Here is a 21,638-nt window from a genome sequence, read left to right on the forward strand (position 1 = left end):
TTTGAAAACATTTGATTCATTTTCACAAATAGAAAAATTACATGGTTTCCTGGAGATGTTGATGTGTTCTCCTGGAAGGGTTGGGCCTCTGTTCATTGAAAATCATTAGTTTACCAAAAACCCCACAGATTACAATGTGGGTGTGGGTGGGATGGGGAGGAAGAGGGAGAGAAGGGAAAGAAATGGGTCAAAATTGAATTCACAAGAACCGTTTTATCATTGGATTAGGGATTAAAGACTCTCAGTAAAAAATGGCTCATTGTAAAGTTTTCATGAACTTGCTGCATGTGTTTACTTTCATTTATGAATGAAGCTCACATAGGGAACACATACAGAAGTCATCCAGAATGTGCTGGAATTGGCAATCTGTTGGAGGGTGGCCACGGCAGGAAAGGACGGCTCTTGGTATGGTGCCTCATGCCGGGGGTTGGGCCTGGCCTCTTCAGTTCCCTCTGGGAAGACCCCAGAGGAGGAGCAGACTGGGAAGAGCAGAGCAGGAGGGTGTCTCCTGGTGGGACAGCCTGCGGGCCTGCCTGCGTTGCTGTAGCTAAGCTTCTCCAGGGCTTGTAATGTTGAGTGCTCATGGTCCTCCGGATTGTTTTCTAAGGGTAGAAATGTCCTGGCCTCACCCCAGATCTGCTGATTCAGTCTCTGTGGGGTGCTGCTTGGGAATCTATATGTTAGAGAAGCTCCCAGGGTAACTGTAATGTGTGGTCATGTTTAAGAACTGCTCGTGTCAGTAAATGGCAGGAGGTAGGACTGATGGGAAGTACTGTGGGAAGAAAGTGTGTGTGTGTGTGTGTGTGTGTGTGTGTGTGTGTGTGTTGTGTAACAGCTGTGAGATGAAATCAGGCTCCTGGAATTCGTGAAGAATCAGCAGGGGAGACACATGAACCAGGTGCCAAGGATGTGGCCTTAGGCCTTACCAGAAACTCCCTCCTCTAGGGTGTGAGCTTCTGGAAAACACTTACTGGTCCTGATTAAATCCTGCATTCCAGGCCCCATGCAGGCTTGCATCCAGAAAGGCCATCACAATGTTTTCTTTTAAACTTCTGTTTGCTATTTGGCTTTGATTTTTCTACCTCATGTAGGAGCCCTGGTATCCAACGTGATTTGGTATGTTTGTAGATTTCTGACGGTTCCCTGGTTTCTTAGGTTTCCCTTTTATTTTTTATGCCTTTTATTAGGATGTCAACCTACACATTTAACAGACTGGATAGCTTTGCCAGTAAACAACAGAAGCTGCAAGTACATATGATGCTTTCTGTTATATACCCAAAGTCTGTTGTATATGACAAGAATGAAGTTTTATTTACTTCTTGGGTGCACCAAGCATAAACACTCTCTAATGAGTAGAAAAGAACCTGATGGGAAAGAAAAATGCTGGTTGCCAATGGATGGCATTTCCTTGTGGAACGCTGGGCACAGAGTTGATGAGGGGTCATTGTAAGGGAAGCCACTGCCTGCAGGTGGGTGCAGTTAGGATGACTTTGTACCCCAGTTTGCAGGACGGTATTGGCTTTGCCTCTTGGCCTTGTATCCCATTTCATACTCATTGGTGGCCTGGTCACCACGAGTATAGGAGAGAGAGGGTAGATGTTTTCTGGCATCACTGAACAGTGCTGGTTTGAGTCGGTCATTTATCTTATTCCAGGCCACCCATAACATTTGTGAGCTCAGAACAGGAAGCCCTCCTGTCCCACAGCCTTATCCCTGCTCTTTCTGCCCTTTCTCCACTGTGCAACGGAATGAATCTTGTAGGAACGTGTGTAGACAAACAGTCTGCTCATCTGCACCCAGCCTACAGTCCAACAACTGCCCACAGTCACTTTTCAGGCCCGGGGTTACGCACACTGGCCATGAAGCAGTCTGCCCTTAGGAGGATAAAGACCCATGGAAGCTGGCTTTAGACCCTTTGAAGCAGGGAATTCCAGGGTTCTGGGTATCTGGAGAATGGTCTAGAAGGTGGGTATGTTGCCAAACCTTGCAGGCTCCTAGCCCCACAGGGACGCGTGGTTAGAAGGGGGCAGAAGAGGCGCCCTCTAACGCACCGGTACCAGGTTAGGGTTACGTGCCTCTGCTTTTCAGATACCCTGCTTCCAATATACCCTTGAACATCCCTGGAAAGCTGGCTGGCTGTGTAATTCTGAAGTGTGGGGTATAAGAATATCAGACATGAATTCCATTTGGTCACCTGAGGTCCAGTGATATCCTTCGTCTGGCCTGATAGAAATCCCTTGTCCTACCCTTAAAAGCTGTATATTTATGATAACTCCATTTTTCAGGGTGAAATAAAAACTGAAACTATGAAGTTTAATGTTTTCAAAGTCCACCAAGGGGAAGCCACCTCTCTGCAGTGTGTTTCATCAATGGAAATTGGGTGAATGTTTACCAAGTATGTGTGTGTGAAGATAGAAAAACCATTGACTCAGCCATTCCCACTGTGGTTTTGTTTATCTGAGGATCAGTCGAATGGACTTTCCTCTCTTGCGATCACAGAATCAAATCTTTTCCAGTTCTCAGATACTTCTTCTGTGTCTATTGGTGGAACTTTGTGAGATTAGTGAAGTCAGGGTACACTTTCTCTTTTTCTTCCTTCTCTCCTCAGGATGGAACAAGCTCACAGGGCAATAAGGTATTTTCCAGGGCTGGAAGCAATTACCTTTTCTGTGGATTATTGGAAGCCCTGTAGACAGGGTAATGGTGTATGGCACAGAGATTGTACTCCCACAGCAAACACATGGAGAAGATGAGTGTTGGAAGAGAGGAGTTGAAAATCATGTTATTTTCTACACTTTTCTTCATTAGTTTTGAGGGCACTCACTTTCTTTCTATAGTAATATAGATGAGGGAAAATAGAGGCCCCTAAGGATATACAGAATTAATTTTATATAATCAATAATTTTTGCCAGTAGTTGCGCTGAAAATATGTTTTCAAACTCTTGCTCTATGCTGGTATTTACGTTAATTAGCTTGCCTGGGGTCTGAACAGCTTTGGCTTTTCTATTTTAATAATATTTCCGGTTTAATAATCAGCATGTGATTTCCCTGGAGTTAATAGTGTAAAGTGATGCTTCAAATAACTGCGTTATTGCCCATTTGTAACCAATAAAACTTGCACCAAGTCACACCGCTTGGGGTAATTAATTTTTCAGTAGAAAGGTGCTCTATGTATCCAAGCTTTAAAGAAGCTAGTCTGCCTTTATTCGGGTATAACTAGGACTCCACTGAGCAGGAATTACTATTATTCAGATATTTGCTTGTTACATTTTTGGTATCCAGTGGTGGTAGAATGAGGAGGGGCACACCTGGATTGCAGAATAAACATCAGATGGGTCCTGGTGTGCAGGATACATGCTTACTCATTATCATTGTGAGTTGTTCATTACCACCTTTCTTCTTTGATTATTGAAAACTTCCATTATTAATAATGTAATTTAGCTTTACCAGCTCCATTCTCCCATGGCAGCCTGAACACCAGGCTTGATAAAGTCCAGATATATTTTAATTCTCTTCTGTCAAACCCAAGAGAGAATTTCTTGGAGACTGTGCTGATTAATGTGTCTTAACAAAACACCAACTGTGGGAATTGTGAAGTATAATGAAGCCCAGGGAGGGATGGGCTTCATTCCAAAATGTTGCAGATAGATATAATTTTAACAAGCAAACGTGACATACATTCTTAACTATTTTTCAGAAGGAAAAATACTAGAAGAGAGGTAATTTGAATATAGAAACTGTCCAGTAATGATGGGATGGCTGATAGTGCTAGTGGTTCTTACAGATGCTTAGTGGAGAGTGTGACAGATATTAGGTGCTCAACAAATTGTTGGTTAACTGAATAAATGAATGGATCTGATCTTGTTCTGAGAAACTCCAAAGCAGAGAACACTTGGCATGAATACTCACATGAACCAAATATATTGAGCACTGCTGTGTCGTATGCTCTCCTACAAATGCTTTTTGATTTGTTCTCTGCTGAAACAATTCCCCATTTTATAGATGACATTGAGGCTCAAGGGGAGCGTTCGACAACTTCCTCATGGCGATTAAGCATTAGAAGTGGAATTGGAATGTGTGTCCTCTGACTCTAGGTCCAGGGTTCCAGGATTTCAGGATGACCTGCTTTTTTGAAATCATAGGCCAGAGCAATGTAAACAAGCCACCAGAAAAACTAAGGTCTGGAATCACTGTTCACCCTTACATAGAAAAGAATAAAGCTAACTATTGAGTATCTTGATACGTTAATAAAAATGAGAGTTAAAAGATTGTATAGAGACCACATCCAAACATCCTTCAAAAGGCCCAAGTCCTGGGGACTGGAACAGAGAGAGAGTGGGGAAGGAAGGAAATGTGTCCAAATTCTTCCAAGCTGTTTCTTTTGTTCTTCGAGTCAAGTGTTCTGTCTCTGAATCAAAATTTCAAGGAAAGCTTATGGCAGATGAGACTTTTGGAAGAGTCTTAGAAACCAGGAGGGAAAAGGCCTTCTAACTCATCCATTTGCGCCCTCATGTTACTTTGTAAGGTTGTTAAAGCTTTTAAATTTCATATAGATTTTGTCTCTTCAGCTGCACTACAAACCTGTTAGGACACATTTCTTTTCTCTCTTATCTCTTCCTTGTACTTTGTCCATATACAGAGGCCTCTAAGCGGGACAGGCAGTGCATATAGGGTATATCCCAGGTGCCCCAAGGAGCTTTGTGCACCCCCATTGGCCTGATCCCATTTTTGCAATATACATACTGTTGGAATTATTGCTACATATTAAGGAATTGTGAGTTCTCAAGGCCCTCTTTACAGCATAAATTAATTTAGATGTTCAGTTGATAACACACGTCTATTGGTACATGGTATGTAGTTTACTCTATGAGTTGGTGGGACATCACCAGATCAAACCCTGCCCAGATGAGCATTGTTTGGTGGTAGAGAGGGGAGATAGAGGTATAGAACCCATTCTTGTAGAAGTGGATCTTCTTGTGTTCCTATGGATAACAACACAGATATATCTGGGTGCGGTGTTCCAAGAAGAGAGAAAGAAAGAGAAGATTCATTATTAAATTTGGCTTCTTGACTTCAGTTAGCCTGGGCCCATGATGATTTGTAGACGGGGAGTGAGGAGGAAGAAATTGAGACGAAAACTTTGCTCTCTGCCTGGTCGCGCTGCCTAAGAGCTCATGAAGCTCTCTTTGGGAACTTAGTGTTAGCTTATTCTTTTTTTTTTTTTTTTTATTATGTTATGTTAATCACCATACATTACACCATTGGTTTTTGATGTAGTGTTCCATGATTCATTGTTTGCGTATAACACCCAGTGCTCCATGCAGAACGTGCCCTCTTTAATACCCATCACCGGGCTAACCCATCCCCCCACCCCCCTCCCCTCTAGAAGCCTCAGTTTGTTTCTCAGAGTCCATAGTCTCTCCTGGTTCGTCTCCCCTTCCGATTCCCCCCGCTTCATTCTTCCTCTCCTGCTATCTTCTTCTTCTTTTTTCTTTTTTAACATATAATGTATTATTTGCTTCAGAGGTGTTAGCTTATTCTTAAGCAGAACATATCTTGTGTCTGTGATTTTCTTGCTGAAGGAAATGCACCTCCTGGGCTGACTGTGGACTCTGTGGTATTAAAACCAAAATAATTTGACTACCTGAGCTGAACTAATTTTAGCGCTTAGGTTGATATTTTCACTATATAACGTAAGAAATACTATCCATTCTGCTGTTTGACTATCTAATACAGTTAATTAGATTTTCTGGTTAACCCAGAGATGAAGGCAAAGATATCCTATCAACAGTAATAACACCATTGGACCTGGGGTAAGAGTCCCTGCTTTAAAGGGCCAGGGGGACGTTGTCAACGCACAACATGCTCACACCCACTTCTGAACCACTCAGGATACTATAATCCCCTGCCTAAGTGATCCCCCAAATTACTTCCAGAACTTGTGTGGGCCTCTCTTGCAGTCAAATCTCCTAAGGGTGAACTATAAACCACTCCTGTGTGAGCACTCCTAGGACTAAAGAGTGTGGGGCTGTGTGTGAACCTTGGAAGTGCAGGCTCGAGTGCTCTCTTGAAAGGCTCCTCTCACTGCAGAACACAATGGAAGCTGGGAAGGAGCAGGAGAGTGGGCTACTGGCTGGGGCCTTTGGCTCCCTCAGTTTTATAGATGGGATCATATTTCAAACTCTGTACTGGGAAACCGTTTTAAATGAGTTAAATGAGTTGGCTGTGAAGCACACTACTTGAAGTAACTGGGCTTTAATTGACCACTGAGGTCCTTGCATGGCTCCCTGGTCTGAGTGTGGAGCAATAGTGTTTGTTATTCTGTGGATAGTAGTGACATAAGAGTTAGGGATGCCTGTTCTCCAGAGACATTTCTAGGGAGTTCCTGCTGGTGGTGGTGGGAGTGGTGATCACTCTTATTTCATCAACAATGAAATCTTTGATTTTCTGTAAATTTGACCCTTTCCTTGAATACTAGACTATAAAGGAGTGTGTATGTGTTCTAGTATATTCAGGATCCTTGTTGTTGAGTTCTGATTACCTAAATTTTTAAAAAATAGTTATTTATTTAGTTGAGAGAGAGAAAGAGAGCGAGAGAGTTTGCATGGTGGGGAGGGGAAAAGGGAGAGGGAGAAACCCAAGCAGACTCCATGCTGAGTGCGGAGTTGGAGGCAGGGCTTGATCTCACAACCCTGAGATCATGACCTGAGCCAAAACCAAGAGTTGGATGCCCAACCAACAACACAGCCCACGAACTCCTGATTACTTAACTTTTTTCCTGGAGTTTGTACTTGCAGCTTGTTCAGGATCTTAAGCAATTTTACATGGGTGTATTTTATCCCTTTGTACTCTGTCGATTAAATGTGTGGTCTTTGAGCTCAGGAAGATGATTTACATGTTACTTTAAAATAGAGCCTTTCTTTCTGTTTCTTCCCTCCTTCTCTCTTTCTATTTATGCTGAATACCTCCCAGGCCCTGTGCTAGAATTCTCTTTGCCTATTTCTTTTAATGATAATGTATGATTGTTTAAAATGTCATCATTTAGTGTTTAGTAAACCCATAGTAGAAAATAACTGTTTCTTTACAAATATTTGTGGAGATTTAAAGTTACCCTCTCAGTATCCTTATATTTTGCCCTTTTCTTTCTGGAGAGTAACATAACTGCAGGTATTTGTTACTATGCAAAAAATGCTTGTGAAAATTCTCAAATTTTATGCTCAGTAATTAGAATTATGTACTGTTACTTAGATATTTTCCTTAGTTCTCTTAACTGGATATACTTTTGTCATGTCTCCTCTTTTTCCCTAAATGCTTTACCTTGCTCCCCACTCGTGCTCCACCATTTCTCTGGATTTTTCTCTTTCTCATTCTCTCCCTCTTCCTCTCCACTCCCCCGCCCCTGCTCATGCTGTGTACCCCTCTCTACCTGCTTCTCTCTTGTTTACACCGAGTCCTCGTGTATGTGCCCTTTGTCTTTGTCTGGGTTTATATCCATCAGGAGAAGGGCTGGCCATCCTTTAATGTAACAAATGGTATCCAAATATGAGGCCCCAAGTCAAAGAGCTAGAGAGTCACTTGGTTTCAAGGTTATCAGAATCTCTGAGATTAATCATGTAGCAGGGTCCTCCTTAGGTTGTGCCTGAGAAGACCGGTTCAGTGAATTTGCTAACTAGCCGGAGGCCAAACACTGGCCATGCTCCTTATCTTCTATTTCCCACTCCAGTCCTTTTCTTAAAAACAGCTTCACCCCAGTACAAACAAATAAGCCATGAGTTAATAGACTTATGTAGGTGTACTCCTCTTGTGACAAGGAAAGTAAAGTGGGGGCATGAACACAAGAGCACATAAGAGATGCCCTGGTAAGTTGTTCCCTCAAAAAAATCACTTAAAGATAGCTGAGAAATTGTAGCAACTGTAGACAAACAAGGTCAGGTTAAGTTACTGCAGAGATGAGTGTACTAAAGTTAGAGGGCAAGAGAAGTATGTTTGTCAACATAGGAGGAGAAGGAGGAAGTACACACCTTATAATCGGAAACAAATATCTTGTCAAAAATTAAGGGAGTTGGTCCTTTCCCTTGATTTTTCTTATTTCGTGGCAAAATCTACAACAACCCTATATTAAGGCATAAATTAAAATCCGTATGCTGTAATTTGCTTGGGTTAATATAAATTTAAAACTCTTCAGTCTAGACCAGCTGTAATCCCATTCCCCAAAGATCTTCATTTTTATCATGATTTACAGCTAACAAGACATTTATGATCTCTTTTTGGTTGTCTCTGGTGGAACATTTTTGGCAGTGCTTTCCTGACTTGAAATTCTCATGTGCATGGAAATCTAGTTAGGAAAATGAGTAAGTAAATAACTTCTCCTAAGAGTATAATCTCTCCTTTGTGACATAAATTAGATATCCATTCACATCTATGGAATAATTCCCAGTTTTGCAATTAAATAATCTGATAGGCGCAAGCAAACATGCCAATCGCTTTCTAGTCTAGGAGAATTCAGTCAACTTTGTACTTGAGCAAACAAGCTATGCTTTTAAATAGATGCATAGTTTTCTCAAAATTGGCTTATAATGAGCTGATCTCAGCTGCAGTCAGATGGATAATTAAACAGCTAAGGTAAGAAGCTTCCGACGGTGCATGTTTACAGTATTAATCGAAAAAATAAAACTGAGGGTTCTAGAGGGGAGGGGGATGGGGGGATGGGTTAGCCTGGTGGTGGGTATTAAAGAGGGCATGTACTGAATGGAGCACTGGGTGTTATACGCAAACAATGAATCATGGAACACTACATCAAAAACTAATGATGTAATGTATGGTGATTAACATAACATAATAATAATAAAAAATAAATAAATAGAAAAAAGAAAATGCAATTTTTAATCCTAAGGATGATGTGACCGGTGCACATGTATAATGATGTGAAGTTCCCTGGCTTCACATTTTAATCTTTCAAACTACCTTTCTCACAGAGAATTGACAAAGTTTGCTTGGAGAACCTTGAAGTCATTTTAAGTTTTCTGGTGTGTAAGTAGTTGAATGAAAAAATAGGAGATGCTCCTTTAAAAGTTTTTTGATTTTTGTTTTTTCCTCCTTCAGCTCTGAGGCTGTGTTTTCTCAGATATGTTTAACAATCTGGAATATTTTCTGGGATGATTTTTAAAACAGTGGAAATGTTCCCTGTTTCTCAGTGTTGCTGTTGCCTCTGAAATGGCATGGATGCTTGACTTTTTTAAAAGCTTGTTTATGGCGTTCAGTACATTTTACTTCATATTAAAGTAATTTGGCATGAAATTGTGTCCATTACAAATTTTAAGCTTTTTCAGGGCAGGGTCCATATCTTCTTCTTTTCTCCCGAGGGCCTTTCATTTGGGTGGTGAAATGTATGTGGACTCAGTGAATGAAATCAGACATACCTTACTCTCTGAGAGTGTACCTGTATGTGGCTGGCTGTTGGCTGGATAACGGCCTGCCCACCTACACTGGGCCAAGGATTCAGAAGGTCTTGTAGATTATGTTGTTGCTTTAAGCAAGAATGAAGTGAAAATGTGGATCTTTGGTCCAGCCTTTTTTTAGTATGATTGAAAATGTAATTCAGTATGATCAATTACCTTGAAAATGAGTAGAAAATGAGTTAACAGATTAGTGGAAGAGAATTCTGGTTTTTGTGCTTGGTTCATTGGACAAGTTACCTTTCAAGGTTTACTCAGGTATGTAATTTCCAGGGACTGAATATTCTTGATTATAGGACATCCAAGTTCTGAGGCTTCTCTTCTTGTTTTTCATTTAACTCTTTATTGTCCTTCCCAAGAGAAGGAATAAGAAATATGATTATGTTTTGGCTGTTAATTACACCTTCCTGTGAAACTATTTAAACTCTTCTTGGGTGAATGAGGAAAACTATTTGGATATATTACCCGGGCTTTTGAGAGTAGTAAGAAGAGTCCTTTATTGTTGTCAGTACCGAATTAATAATGGTAATTCCCATTTCATTTCAGTTTTTCGTAGCCTTAGTTTTGTGACCAGCCCAGCAAGGCATCACCCACACACCCTGGTCAGTGAAGATGCTGTTACCAGTCGTGCTATAGAATGTTACTGAAGCAATGGGACAGTCTGTCAGGCTTCCCTCTTTGGGCTTTGTAGAGAGTCCTGCAGTAGGTCCCACGAATTAGGGATAAAAGGAAACTCTTCGTTCGGCTTTTCCAATTCTCTTAACACCATTTGAACTCCTGGTAGTTTTCCCTCTTGGGAGGAATAGGCTCCTTTTAACATCCTTGACATCAACAGACTGTTGGTCAAATTCCACCTCTAATCCTTCTGTGGCTGGGAAAATAAAGAAATCTATTATGACTTCCCTAAGGCTAGTAGTTATTGGGAGAACTAAGAGGAGTAAGTTTAAGAACCTTGGCCTCTCCTCTTACAAATGTATTACATCGTGAACTCCCTTGGAGCAAACTCCGGGTGTCTTAGAGGGAGCAAAGAGATGAATAAGAGAGATAGGGACAAAAAGAGATGGTGACAGGCAGTAGCAGAAATATGTGCTTCCTGCACATTTGGTCTTAAGTGAGCATCTAGGGGTCTTGGGAAGCACCAGGGCTTGTCCACCGCAGGGTGCTTGGGGAGGCTGGCAATCTCCTGGGCTCTGGAATGTCAGGTGATTCATTTACTCCACTGACATATGCTTAATGAATGCAGAGCACTATCTTCAGTACTTTTCTAAGTCCCGTATTTAGCCCCACCCTTTTATTGGACAACTTGTTGTTATGATTTCTGCTTTCACTTTTCCACTGATAGGTAGGAGATGGTAATAGTAATGGCCTGGTAACCTCACAGGAAGCTTCAGGTTGGTTAGTAAGTGAGCATTTTACTCCAATCAATCCATATAAAGATATAAAGAGAGCATTTATATATCTTTACTCCCTATGAGTGGTCAGTCTTATTTTCTCCAGGTGATGATAGATAGATGTCTATGGCCAATTTACCTCTATCCATTTCAATTTGAATAGGTAGTAAATTTTGTATTTATAATATAATTTTGTATTATGGGAGATGCAGAAAACATAATACTTCCCCTGATGTACTTTTGGTAAAATTGAGGTTAAGCGATTTCCCCAAATTTATTCTGCTATGAAGTTAACTATTAATATAAGCTTTTCAGTCCTTAACCTCATGTTCTCATTGAATTGTTCTACAAAGAAATGATGCTTATTAAAGTTATCTTTTTAATTGTTCACTCATTTCTCTCTGTACCTCTCTCCCCCAAGTAAAATAAATAACCCTCTTTCTTCATTTTGTTTTGAATTCAGTGTGCCCAAAATAGGCTGTGGCTAGGTTAGTTAAATAATTACATATTGTAATGGACTTGGGGTTAGAATTTATATCACATTGCAGCAAAAACACTTTCAAATAATTAGAAAAAAATACAATATACTTAATATGAACATTATCATATGAACATAGATCATAAGTTTAGAATCCTCCTGGTACATGTGAGGGTGAATAGTGGGTCGAATCTCTGCTGATCATATTCTGATAGCTGCTTTTAAAAATAAGTCCCTGAAACAGCTTGTTTATATTTCATTTGTGTCTTTCTCATGAAGGGTGACTTAATAAAGTAATGGTTATGTGATCTTGTGATTATTTAATTCCAGTTAAACAGGAATTAAGTTTGTCTTGTGATTTGGGAGAAGAATGGTTTTGTACTTTTCAGTGCCATTTGTGAGGAACTTGTTTTTTTCAGAAGCCCCCAAGAAACCTCCTCACTTGACACTTCACAGGGTCTTTGCGCTTTTGAATTTGGGATGTTTTAAAAATCTCTTAGGATTTTTCCAAATGATCTTTAAAAATGGGCTCTGTGGAGATTTTAACAATGAAATGAATGATTTCTCTGTTACAATCTTTTAAACACGTTGTCATGATCCAGCGTGGGGGTGGGGGGGGGGGGGGGGATAGGTTGAAAAAATAATAATCAGAGAAACCTAAAAGGGAACTAAAAATGTTTTTTTTCCAACTTATTTGCTAATAATTATTCAGGCAATTTTATGTAGTCTCTTTAGAAATTCTAGAAGCTTTTCCATTTCAGGCTTAATATATTTGGATCATAAATAAATATCAGGTACCTTTTTGGAGGCATTAGAAACTAAATATTATGCAAAGTCTATCCTCTGTTGCGTCAGGAGCTTGAATTGTTTTCATTAAAATATCTGCTATGAAAGCACTGAGATTAGACGGGATGTCAGCTCCCCTTTCCCCCCTGCTATTGAATGTCAGAGATTTGTATTGTTTGTAGGAACTGAGATTTCCTTTTCCTTGGCCACATTCTGATGCTGGTTCCACTGTGGCAGCTCTCCTATTCCAGACTGTTATGCCCAAGGTAAGTCAGGAAAGGTATTTCAGGAGAGGAGCGTGGGTTTGTTGATGATGTGTGGGGGAAACCAAATGAGCATCTGCGGAAAGAATGTTCATCTTTGTCTGCCTGAGTGTGTGTGAAATGGAAAACAGTTTACATAGTCTAAAGCTCCCACTGGTGTGATGATCAAGCCATGTTTATGGTCAAAATATGACTGAAGGTTTTTCTGAAGCAAAATGTTCTATGTTGTGTGTGGGGCAGGCGTTTGTGTACCTGACTTCCATTTATGAATTAATAACATTCTGTTCCAAGAAATACTGTCAGGTCTTATAACACCAAGGTTTTGTTTTGAGTTATTCTGGTAGATGGATTATTTTGCTTTTAAATAATCATCCCTGGAATTTCCAAATACAAAAGAAAAGTCACATATAATTTAATTTATGGGGAGATGCCTTTTTGTCGATGTAAATCTTTCAGAATTGACTAATAGTTGCGTTTTCTCTTAACAAGTATCATTCCTTTTCTAATTTTTGGAATGACTATAAATGTCAACAAAATAGATTCAAGCAAGTTTTATGAGCGGGACTCCAAACAGATGAAAATAAGCAAAATCATGAAACAAATCAACTGAAATAATTGAGCTGGAATATACTATAAATAAATAAAATGAATGAAAAAATTATATCCCTAAAGAATTATTGATGGTAAAATAGAGATCCTCTGAGGTTACTCTCCCTGGATAATAATAGAATTCTGCTAAAACCAGTGAGGTCCTTGTGAGAGCAGTTTCTTGCAGCTGAAGAAGGGAACTGGACCCCATAGCTTGGTGTCCTCAGTGTGTACTCAGGTATCCCTTGCTCCCGCACCCTGGGTTGAAATAACACAGAGTAGCAAATATTTAGAATGAGTTTTATGTGTCTTTGGGATTTTTCCTTCCCCACCATTGGTAAATAGCACATTTCTTCCCCCAATCTGTGACCTTTGAGATAACTTCCCTTGTTAAACACCCACTGGTTTGTATGGGTGTTTGCTTTCTTTCTTCTCTCCCCCACCCCCCATTTCAAAAGCTATTTTTGTCTCCCTCTTCAACTGCTTTCAGGGAAGAGCAAGGTCTTCAGATGAGACTCCTGTCTGTAGTTCTGAAAGGAGGAACTCAGAGGTGGAGGATTAGCAATCACAAACATAAGCCTGCCCATGTGACCCAAACAGAAACATGTTTTTTTCCATCGTAAATTACGCTTCAATATTACTGGTTGTAACTTTCATACATCAAAATGAAATACAGGTTAGTTGAGAGGCTGTCCTAAAGTAGATAAAACGGTTTTATTGGTTGGTAAACTGATCTGTGTGATATTTGTGGATTTGCAGGGGCTCCATATGGACCTTTTGAAATAAAAACATTATACTGGAAATGGATGAAAACCTGCCATTTGCCCTGCTCCATACAAACTGGGATACTTAGCAACTGGCCTGTGCTAAGCCTCGGAAGCTGGAGGCTACGGAATGGTAGCCAGGTGCTAATGGTGCTCATTTATACCAGCGCATCAAGTTGGGGCAATAATTTGCAACTGCTGTCTGTCTGTGCCACCCCTGGAGAGCTTGCTCAGGCTGTCAGGGGATGCAGCAGCTCTGCAAACCTCTTGTCCTGTACCTCCATGGTTTTCTTGTCCATCTGCGTGTAGTTTTCCTCTGGGGGGTTTTCTCTCTCATTTCTGGGCCGCCATGTACCAGGGGCAGGGGGTAGGACAGAATGAGGAGACCAGGGTGAGGAGACATAACAGGGTCCATCATGCTGCACCAGAGGTATTAAATCGGGTTAATGAAGAGCTTAGAGAAACCTGGCTCCCCATCTGAATTCTGTTACACATTAACTGTGAGTTAGCCTCCATTTGCTTAGTGTCGTGCATCATTTCAATTGTTATTTCTTCTTCGGTCACTCCTAGTGCTACTGGTACTAGTGATCAATTGTATCGGTGCAGCTGAATTGGATTTCAAATTATTATCTCAACCAATTTATATTCTCTTGTGTAGGTATAGCAGCATGGGGGGACAGTGGGGTTGTGCTAAGTTAATATACGGTAATACTGTTTTATAGTCTCTTTATTTCTTGCTTGTTTTTTCATTTAAGAAATTGGTGCCCGGGCGCCTGCGTGCTCAGTCAGTTAAGCGTCTGCTTTCGGCTCAGGTCATGATCCCAGGGTCCTGGGATTGAGCCCTGTGTTGGGCTCCCTTCTCAGCGGGGAGCCTGTTTCTCCCTCTGCTGCTCCCCCTACTCGTGCTCTCATTCTCTCTTACTCTCACACACACACACTCTCAAATAAAATCTTAAAAAAAAAAAAATTGGTGTCAACATCTACCCATGCCTTTAAATGTTCTTCTATAACATACTTCTTTATATATGGGTAACATTTTATGGTTAGATAGCATTCACTTATCCCATCAAATTTAAATTCTTTGCTACTGTAAAAATTGTGTATTTCCTTGTAGCTATATCACAGTTGTTTCCTTAGGAAACTCTTCTAGAAGCAGAGCTGGCAGATGAAAGAATGTATTTATTTATAGAGGTTTAATTATTTTTGTCAAATTGGCCTCCAGAAAGTTTTCTCCTTTCAATTTATTCTCTTCCTAGTGGTGCATGAGAGGGCATATTTTCCAGTATCTTAAGTAGTACTGTTTTTTTAAAAACTCTGCCAATCTGATATGGGGGAGATGGTATCTCATTGTGCTTTTATTTGCATTTCTTAAAATACTGGTGAGGTTGGACATTTTTTCCTTTGTAAATTGCCTTTTAATGGTCCTTGCTTTTCTTTTGGGATGTTTATTTTTCAGTTAATTTTATTGAAGTTCTTTATGTAGTACAGAGAGTATTCTATTTGTCTATAGGTTTTCTATAATGTAAATATTTTTCCTATTAGACACATTTTGAGTTTTTTCCTTTGGTATATTTTTACATGAGAAATATTTGTGCATGTGGTTGAATCTTAATATGTTTTCCTTTTGAAGTTGCTGCCTTTGGTGTTGTGTTTAGAAAGGATTCCTCCATCCGAAGATTGCACACAGTTCTCCTAGCTTTTCTTCCAGTATGTTTTTGGTTTCTTGAATTTACATTTAAATCTTAATCTGTCTGGAATTTTTTTTTGTGTAGGAGTATGAGAATAGGACTTTTTAAACTGTATTTTTGCAAATAGGTTTCAATTAGAAAGACTGAAGAAAGAAACAAAGATTAATTGAATGTTCTTCCCTTTCCCTTTTAAGCTTTACCTGAACAAACATAATACAAAATCCTGGATGTGGATTTTCTATCTTTTTCATTGATTTCTCCACCTCATTTTTTATTTTTGAATCAATATCACATTATTTTAACTGTTATATTGCATTTAAATATCTGACAGCCTGAATCACGCTTATCTTTTTCAGAAATTTCTTGGCAATTCCTTGCACCGTCTCCTGACCAGATGGTTGTCATGATGTCTTAATTGTTCATTTTACCATTGGTCTCACTTACTTCTAATCTCTTCTCAACAGAGTTGGCTATTGTTCTCAAACACAAATTGGATCATATTACTCTCCTGTTTGTCGTATATACTTCCAGCCATTTTTACAAACTAAAAATGGGCATGTTGCCTATCAGAGAATTTTAGACCTGAAGTCCCAGCAATTTCCGTGCTTCAGAGTGTTCATGGACACTGTACACACTATTTTGGTGAATGTGTTTTTTTCTTGTTTTTTAATTCCTGAGAAGCCGGCTAATAGTTTTACTAGATTTTGAAATAGCCATGACCCCAAAGCAGTAGTAAGGTAGAGAGACTCCTCCGCTCATAGGAGCAGGCTCTCCATGGGTAGACTCTGCTTACCTCTCTCACCCCTCCTACACAGTACCTCCTGCTTCCTACCCCTCCTGAACTGCTCACCATGTACTAAACAGTCTGCTGATTCATGCCTCATTGCCTTTGTACATGTTATTCCTTTTCCCAAAGTGATCTCCCCCACACACGTCACCCATCTGGAAAACGGCTGCTTGTCCTTCAAGAAATGATCAAAGGATCTTGTCCTCTGAAACCTTGCCTGATCTCCTTAGGCAGACCTCATCACCTTCTCCTTGTTTTTTTTTTAAATCAGTGCATTTAGTCTTTATTTAATCATTCCTCTTATACTACCAGTGGGGTTTTTTTTTTTTGGCAGAAACCAGGGAAATTTTGAGTACAAAGGAGAGTGGCAGGGTGAGTGAAAGCAAGTTATGGGGCTCTTGCAGTCCCATGTGACTGTTATGGCCGGAGTTCAGGAGACAGCAGTGTGGATGGAGGAAGAAAGTGGAATTGAGATTTAGTTTGAAAGTCTGGTGGACAGGATTTACTGATTAATTGTTGCGGGGGTGGGGGGGGTGGGGAAAGAAAGGGAGAAATCTGGTGTGATCTTCAGGTTTCTGACTCAAAACACCTGGCTGGATGGTGTGGCCATCATTTTTCTTGTTGAGCTTATGGACTCAGTAAGGTTTCATCCAATGATAATTGCCAACAGTCCTTAGACACCACTTTTCCTGACTTGATGCAAAGGTAGGCATGACGACATGTGGAATAGTGTGGATAATTCCTCTATTGCCCCTTGAGATGGTGACACTGGTGGCTTGTCATGTGATAGGCACAGAGGTGCAGGGGAAAGCCTTCATGGAGAAGATGTATCTTGAAATGGATCTGGAATAACAAGGTAAATTTAGAATTATCAGAGGTGGAGTAAAGTTCATGTCCACCACCCATAATCCATTGTGTTAATTTTCTGGGATGTCTGTGATCCTACACAAAACAGGTATTTTTCCGGTTGTAGAAGCTTTGATATTGGAGTAAAAACAATGTTTATTAATTGAGCTAAGTGGAGTCTGCGAATTTACAACTACGTTTGGTGGTTATCAACTACAACCTTCTGGAGACGTGAAATATGTTGAGCTGCCTTATTCCTTTTTAAAGGCTGCATGACAAAAAAAAAATGACTGCATGGTGTTCTGTTGCTTATATGTCATATCATTTCTGTACCCCAAACCTTCCTAGTGGACATTTGGGTTGTTTTAGTGTTTTCCTATTTCCAACAGTGCACACGTGTGCAAGTGCATCTATAAGCCAGAGCCCGAAGCATAGAATTATTAGATGAAAGCAGTTACCCAATTTTTCACTGTGAAAGTTGAGCCAGTCTACCCTCCTGGCAGGGTCTGCAACTTCCTGCTTCTTCACAGCCCACCAACACCGAGCGAGTGCTAATCTGATGGCAGCAGCGGCGGGGCGGGGGCGGATACTACCTCATTGCTATTTTGATTAATGTTTCTTTTTGTCAGGAGTACCTGGCAGCACCTTTTCCCTGTTAATATTTCAATTTCCTTTTCCCACTGTTAGCTACTCTTGAACCAATTGAGAGAAAGTGGTGACTGTCAGAAAAAAAAATTGGCTCACTTTTCCCTGGTATCTCTGGGCACTGAATAGAGGCCCCAATTTCCCATTCTCTGGAGACTGACTCACATTACTCAGATAACAGTCCCTGTTCCTTCCATAAACATATTTATTGAATGCACACCATATGCCAGATTCTGACCTAGGCACTGGGGTAGAGGTGGGGAGAACAGCCAATGACCAAAACAGGTGTAAAATCCTGCCCTTAAGCAGCTTACCTTCTAAAGGAGAAAGCATACTATGAGTAAATTAACTAAGGAAAAAAAAAAAAAGAATTGTCAGGTGGTGATAATAACGTGAAGAAGAATAAAGCAGATTCAGGGTTTCAGTGGTGGGGGTGAGGAGAGGTGCTACTTTACCTAAGGTTGTCAAGAAAGGCATTTCCAAGCACTTCTTCCTCGTTTTTCTCCTCTTTGTGCTCTCATGTACTCCTCCCTTTTTCATTCTTAATACTCGTTCAAGTGTGAATTCTCTGATAAAGAATAGGGCTAGAGCTTTGCTTATTGACCTTCCCACAATGATTGCATTAAAATGACACCTCTTCAGTATGAATTCTCTGGTGGCTTGGAACAAATGAAGGCTATCTAAAGACCTTTAAGTTCTGTTACATTTATATGGTGACAAGGAGCACCAATATCTAATGTAGAAAAGGTGTGAAATATTCCAGCATTTACTGCTAATATTCCAGCCCTCCATGCTCACAGTGTCAGCTGTCTCACAGAAGCCTGATGTCAATCACAAAAGAGAGCTTCTCAATGGGACTGGTTTATGGATTTTGCCTTCAGGACAAAGGCAGCCTTCATTTGCAAAAATTTTTCTCTTTGAGGGAAAGTGGAACTGAAAATGCATCATGGCCTCCATGGCTTCTGAGCAAAGGATGTCTACAACAGGGTTGGTCAGGAAACAAAAGTTTTTATTAATTCATCAGGATGCTCATGAGCTGCATAGAAAAGCTGTAGGCTTTTCACCATGGAAGCCATGGTAACTGAATTTCCATAATGGATATCAAAGATCTGAAGAGTATTCTCAATTTACATATTCTCTCTCAATTTATGCTCAAAGAAAAGGTATTAATAAAAATTAACATAAGGAAAAACCCCAGTGTATTAAGAATATTCAATATCAGCAGACCAATAATACTGGAAAAGGCTACAATTCTTAGGCAAAAGTCATAGAGGAATTTGGGGTCCAAAGTTAAGAGCATCCACCCACCACCAATTTTTAGTGAAGCCACACACTAGCCACTTAGCTCTTCTTGTGATCTAGAGTCAACATAAAATAATAATAACAGCCTTTATTTCTTAAATGTCTTATGCAAGCCCCTGTGCTAAGCACTTTTTATATTATCCAGTACATTCTCACAGCAAGCCTGAGAGGTAGGTAATTTCCTTACACTGTGTAGTTGAAGAAACTGAGACAAGTGACCTGCGAAGATTAAATAGTTCGTAAGTACTGGAATTGGGATTTGAGCCACATGTGTCTGATTTCAGTGCTTGTGCCCAACCAGTTTTTACTAAGTACCTCCATAGGGCCCAGCGATAGTTTAAGATAGGTTCACATACATTTAGGCATTAGAACCACCAGGTAAAGTAGATGTTCTGTTGAAGAGAAGGACACGAGGAGTAGAGAGGTGAAGTGTGTCAAAGTCACATGTTTTAGAGTCAAACTATGAACTCAAGACCTCTGTCTCCAAACCCAGTGATATTTTGTTTTTGATTTTACTTTATCACAGCGATCGTGCTATTCTTCCAGTTGCCTGCTTCTTTGAGGTAAAGTGCTAATTAGCAGAGATTCCTAGAAGAAAGGTGTTAAATATCTGCACTTTTAGAAACCACCCTGGATTTTCCCATCATTTAGGCCATTACTGTGTTGAATCTAATTTGGAGCTTCTAGAAACCACATGAGTTCTGTGGGTAGTGTTCATTATGCTTCAATGAACTGAATGGTATCCTGGTGGTGCAAGAACACTCATACTGTTTCTAAACATGTGGGAATGCTGATTGCCACCTGCAGATAACCTAGGCAGTGGGCAGTCAGACTCCAATTCTGAAGGGTTTGCAATGGATGGGTATTTTTTGATCTCCCACCCCCAGCTTTATTGAGGTATAACTCACGAAAGTAGAAGATATTTAAAGTGTACAGTTGATGATTTGATGTATATATGCACTGTGAAAAGATCCCCCCCCCTTTCAGTTAATGAATACATCCGTACCTCGCATTTGTACCTTTTTTTTTTTGATGGAATGTTTAAGTTCTGCTATTTTAGCAACCTTCAATTATACATGGCGGTGTTGTCAACATATTCAATATGTAGTCAACATATTCTACATTGAATCCTCCAACCCTGTTTATCTTACAGCTGAAAGTTGGTACCCTTTTGCAACCTTTTCCTCTTATCCCGCCCAGCTCCTGGCAACCATTTTTATATTGTTTCTGTGAGTTCAATTTTTTTTTTTAAAGATTCCGTGTATAAGTATTACAATGTGGGTTTTTTTTTTTTTTCCTGTCTGGCTTATTTCACTTGGCATAATATCCTCTAGGTTCATTTACGTTGTCTCAAGTTAGAAGATTTCTTTCTTTTTTAAAGGCTGAATAATCCACTGTGTGTGTATGTGTGAGTGTGTGTGTGTGTATCATATTTTCTTTATTCATCTGTAGACAGATGCTTAATGTGTTTCCTACCTTGGCTATTGTGAATAATGCTGCTATGAACATGGGAATACAGATCTCTCTTTGAGATGATTTTGTTTCCTTTCAATGTATACCAAAAGTGGGATTGCTGGACTATAATGGTAGTTCTCTTTTTAATTTTTTCAGGAATTTCCGTACTGTTTTCCAGAGTAGCCATACCAATTTACATTCCCACCAACATTATATAAGGGTTCCCTCTTCTTGACATCCTTGCCAACATTTGTTGTTTCTTTTTGATAATAGACATCCTTACAGTTGTGAGGTGATAGCTCATTTTGATTTGATTTGCATTTCCCTGATCATTAGTGATATTGAAACCCTTTTATGTTCCTGTTGGCCATTAGTATGTTGTCTTTGGAAAAATGTCTCTTTAGGTCCTTTGCCCATTTTCAAACTGTTTTGTTTTTGTTTTTTTGCTATTGAGTTGTATGTGTATATATTCCTTATATATTTTGGATATTAATCCCTTACCAGATATATGGTTTGCGAAGATTTTCTCCCATTCTATATGTTGTTTTCTCATTTTCTTGATGGTTTTCTTTGCTTTGCAGAACTTTCTGAGTTTGATGTAGTCCCACTTACTTTTGCTTTGTTGCTTTTACTCTTGGCATCCAACCTAAAAATCACTGCCAAGACCAATGTCAAGGGCTTACAATTTTCTTCCATGTGTTTTATGGTTTCAGGTCTTAAGTTCGAGTCTTTGATCCATTTTGAGTTGATTTTTATGTATGGTGTAAAAGAAGGGCCCCGGTTTCATTCTTCTACATGTGACTGGGCAGTTTTCTCAAAACCATTTATTGAAAATACTATCATTTCCCAATTTTATGTTTTTGGCTCCTTTATCAAAAATTAATTGACTGTATATGCATGGGTTTATTTCTGGAGTCTTCATTTTGTTCCATTGGTCTCTGTGTCTGTTTTTATGCCAGTACTAGACTGTTTTGATTACTATAGCTTTGTAATATAGTTTGAAATCAGGATGTAAGATAGCTCTAGTTATGTTCTGTCTCAGGATTGCTGTGGCTATTCAAATTCTTTTGGTTCCATACCCATATTAACATTGTTTTTTCTATGTCTGTGAAAAATGTCATTGGAAATTTGATAGGGATTGCATTTAATCTGTAGATCACTTTGGCTAGTATGGATGTTTTAACAATATT

The 21,638-nt window shown here is 39.7% G+C and overlaps 1 protein-coding gene across 3 annotated transcripts in view; it reads left to right on the forward strand.

The window, feature by feature from the left end:
* PDE4D (phosphodiesterase 4D) overlaps positions 1-21,638 on the forward strand; it is a 1,449,177-nt gene that overhangs the window by 62,825 nt on the left and 1,364,714 nt on the right. The window contains exon 1 of one of the 3 annotated variants that reach the window (XM_032403446.1): positions 12,007-12,376. The exons of the other annotated variants lie outside the window; for them this stretch is intronic. The gene's annotated coding sequence lies outside the window, so the exon portion shown is untranslated. Of the gene's footprint in view, positions 1-12,006; positions 12,377-21,638 lie in introns of those variants that run through there. 3 annotated transcript variants of the gene reach the window in all.

The sequence above is a fragment of the Phoca vitulina genome, unplaced genomic scaffold (assembly GCF_004348235.1).
Source record: "Phoca vitulina isolate PV1807 unplaced genomic scaffold, GSC_HSeal_1.0 scaffold6, whole genome shotgun sequence".
NCBI classification, from domain to species: Eukaryota; Metazoa; Chordata; class Mammalia; order Carnivora; family Phocidae; genus Phoca; species Phoca vitulina.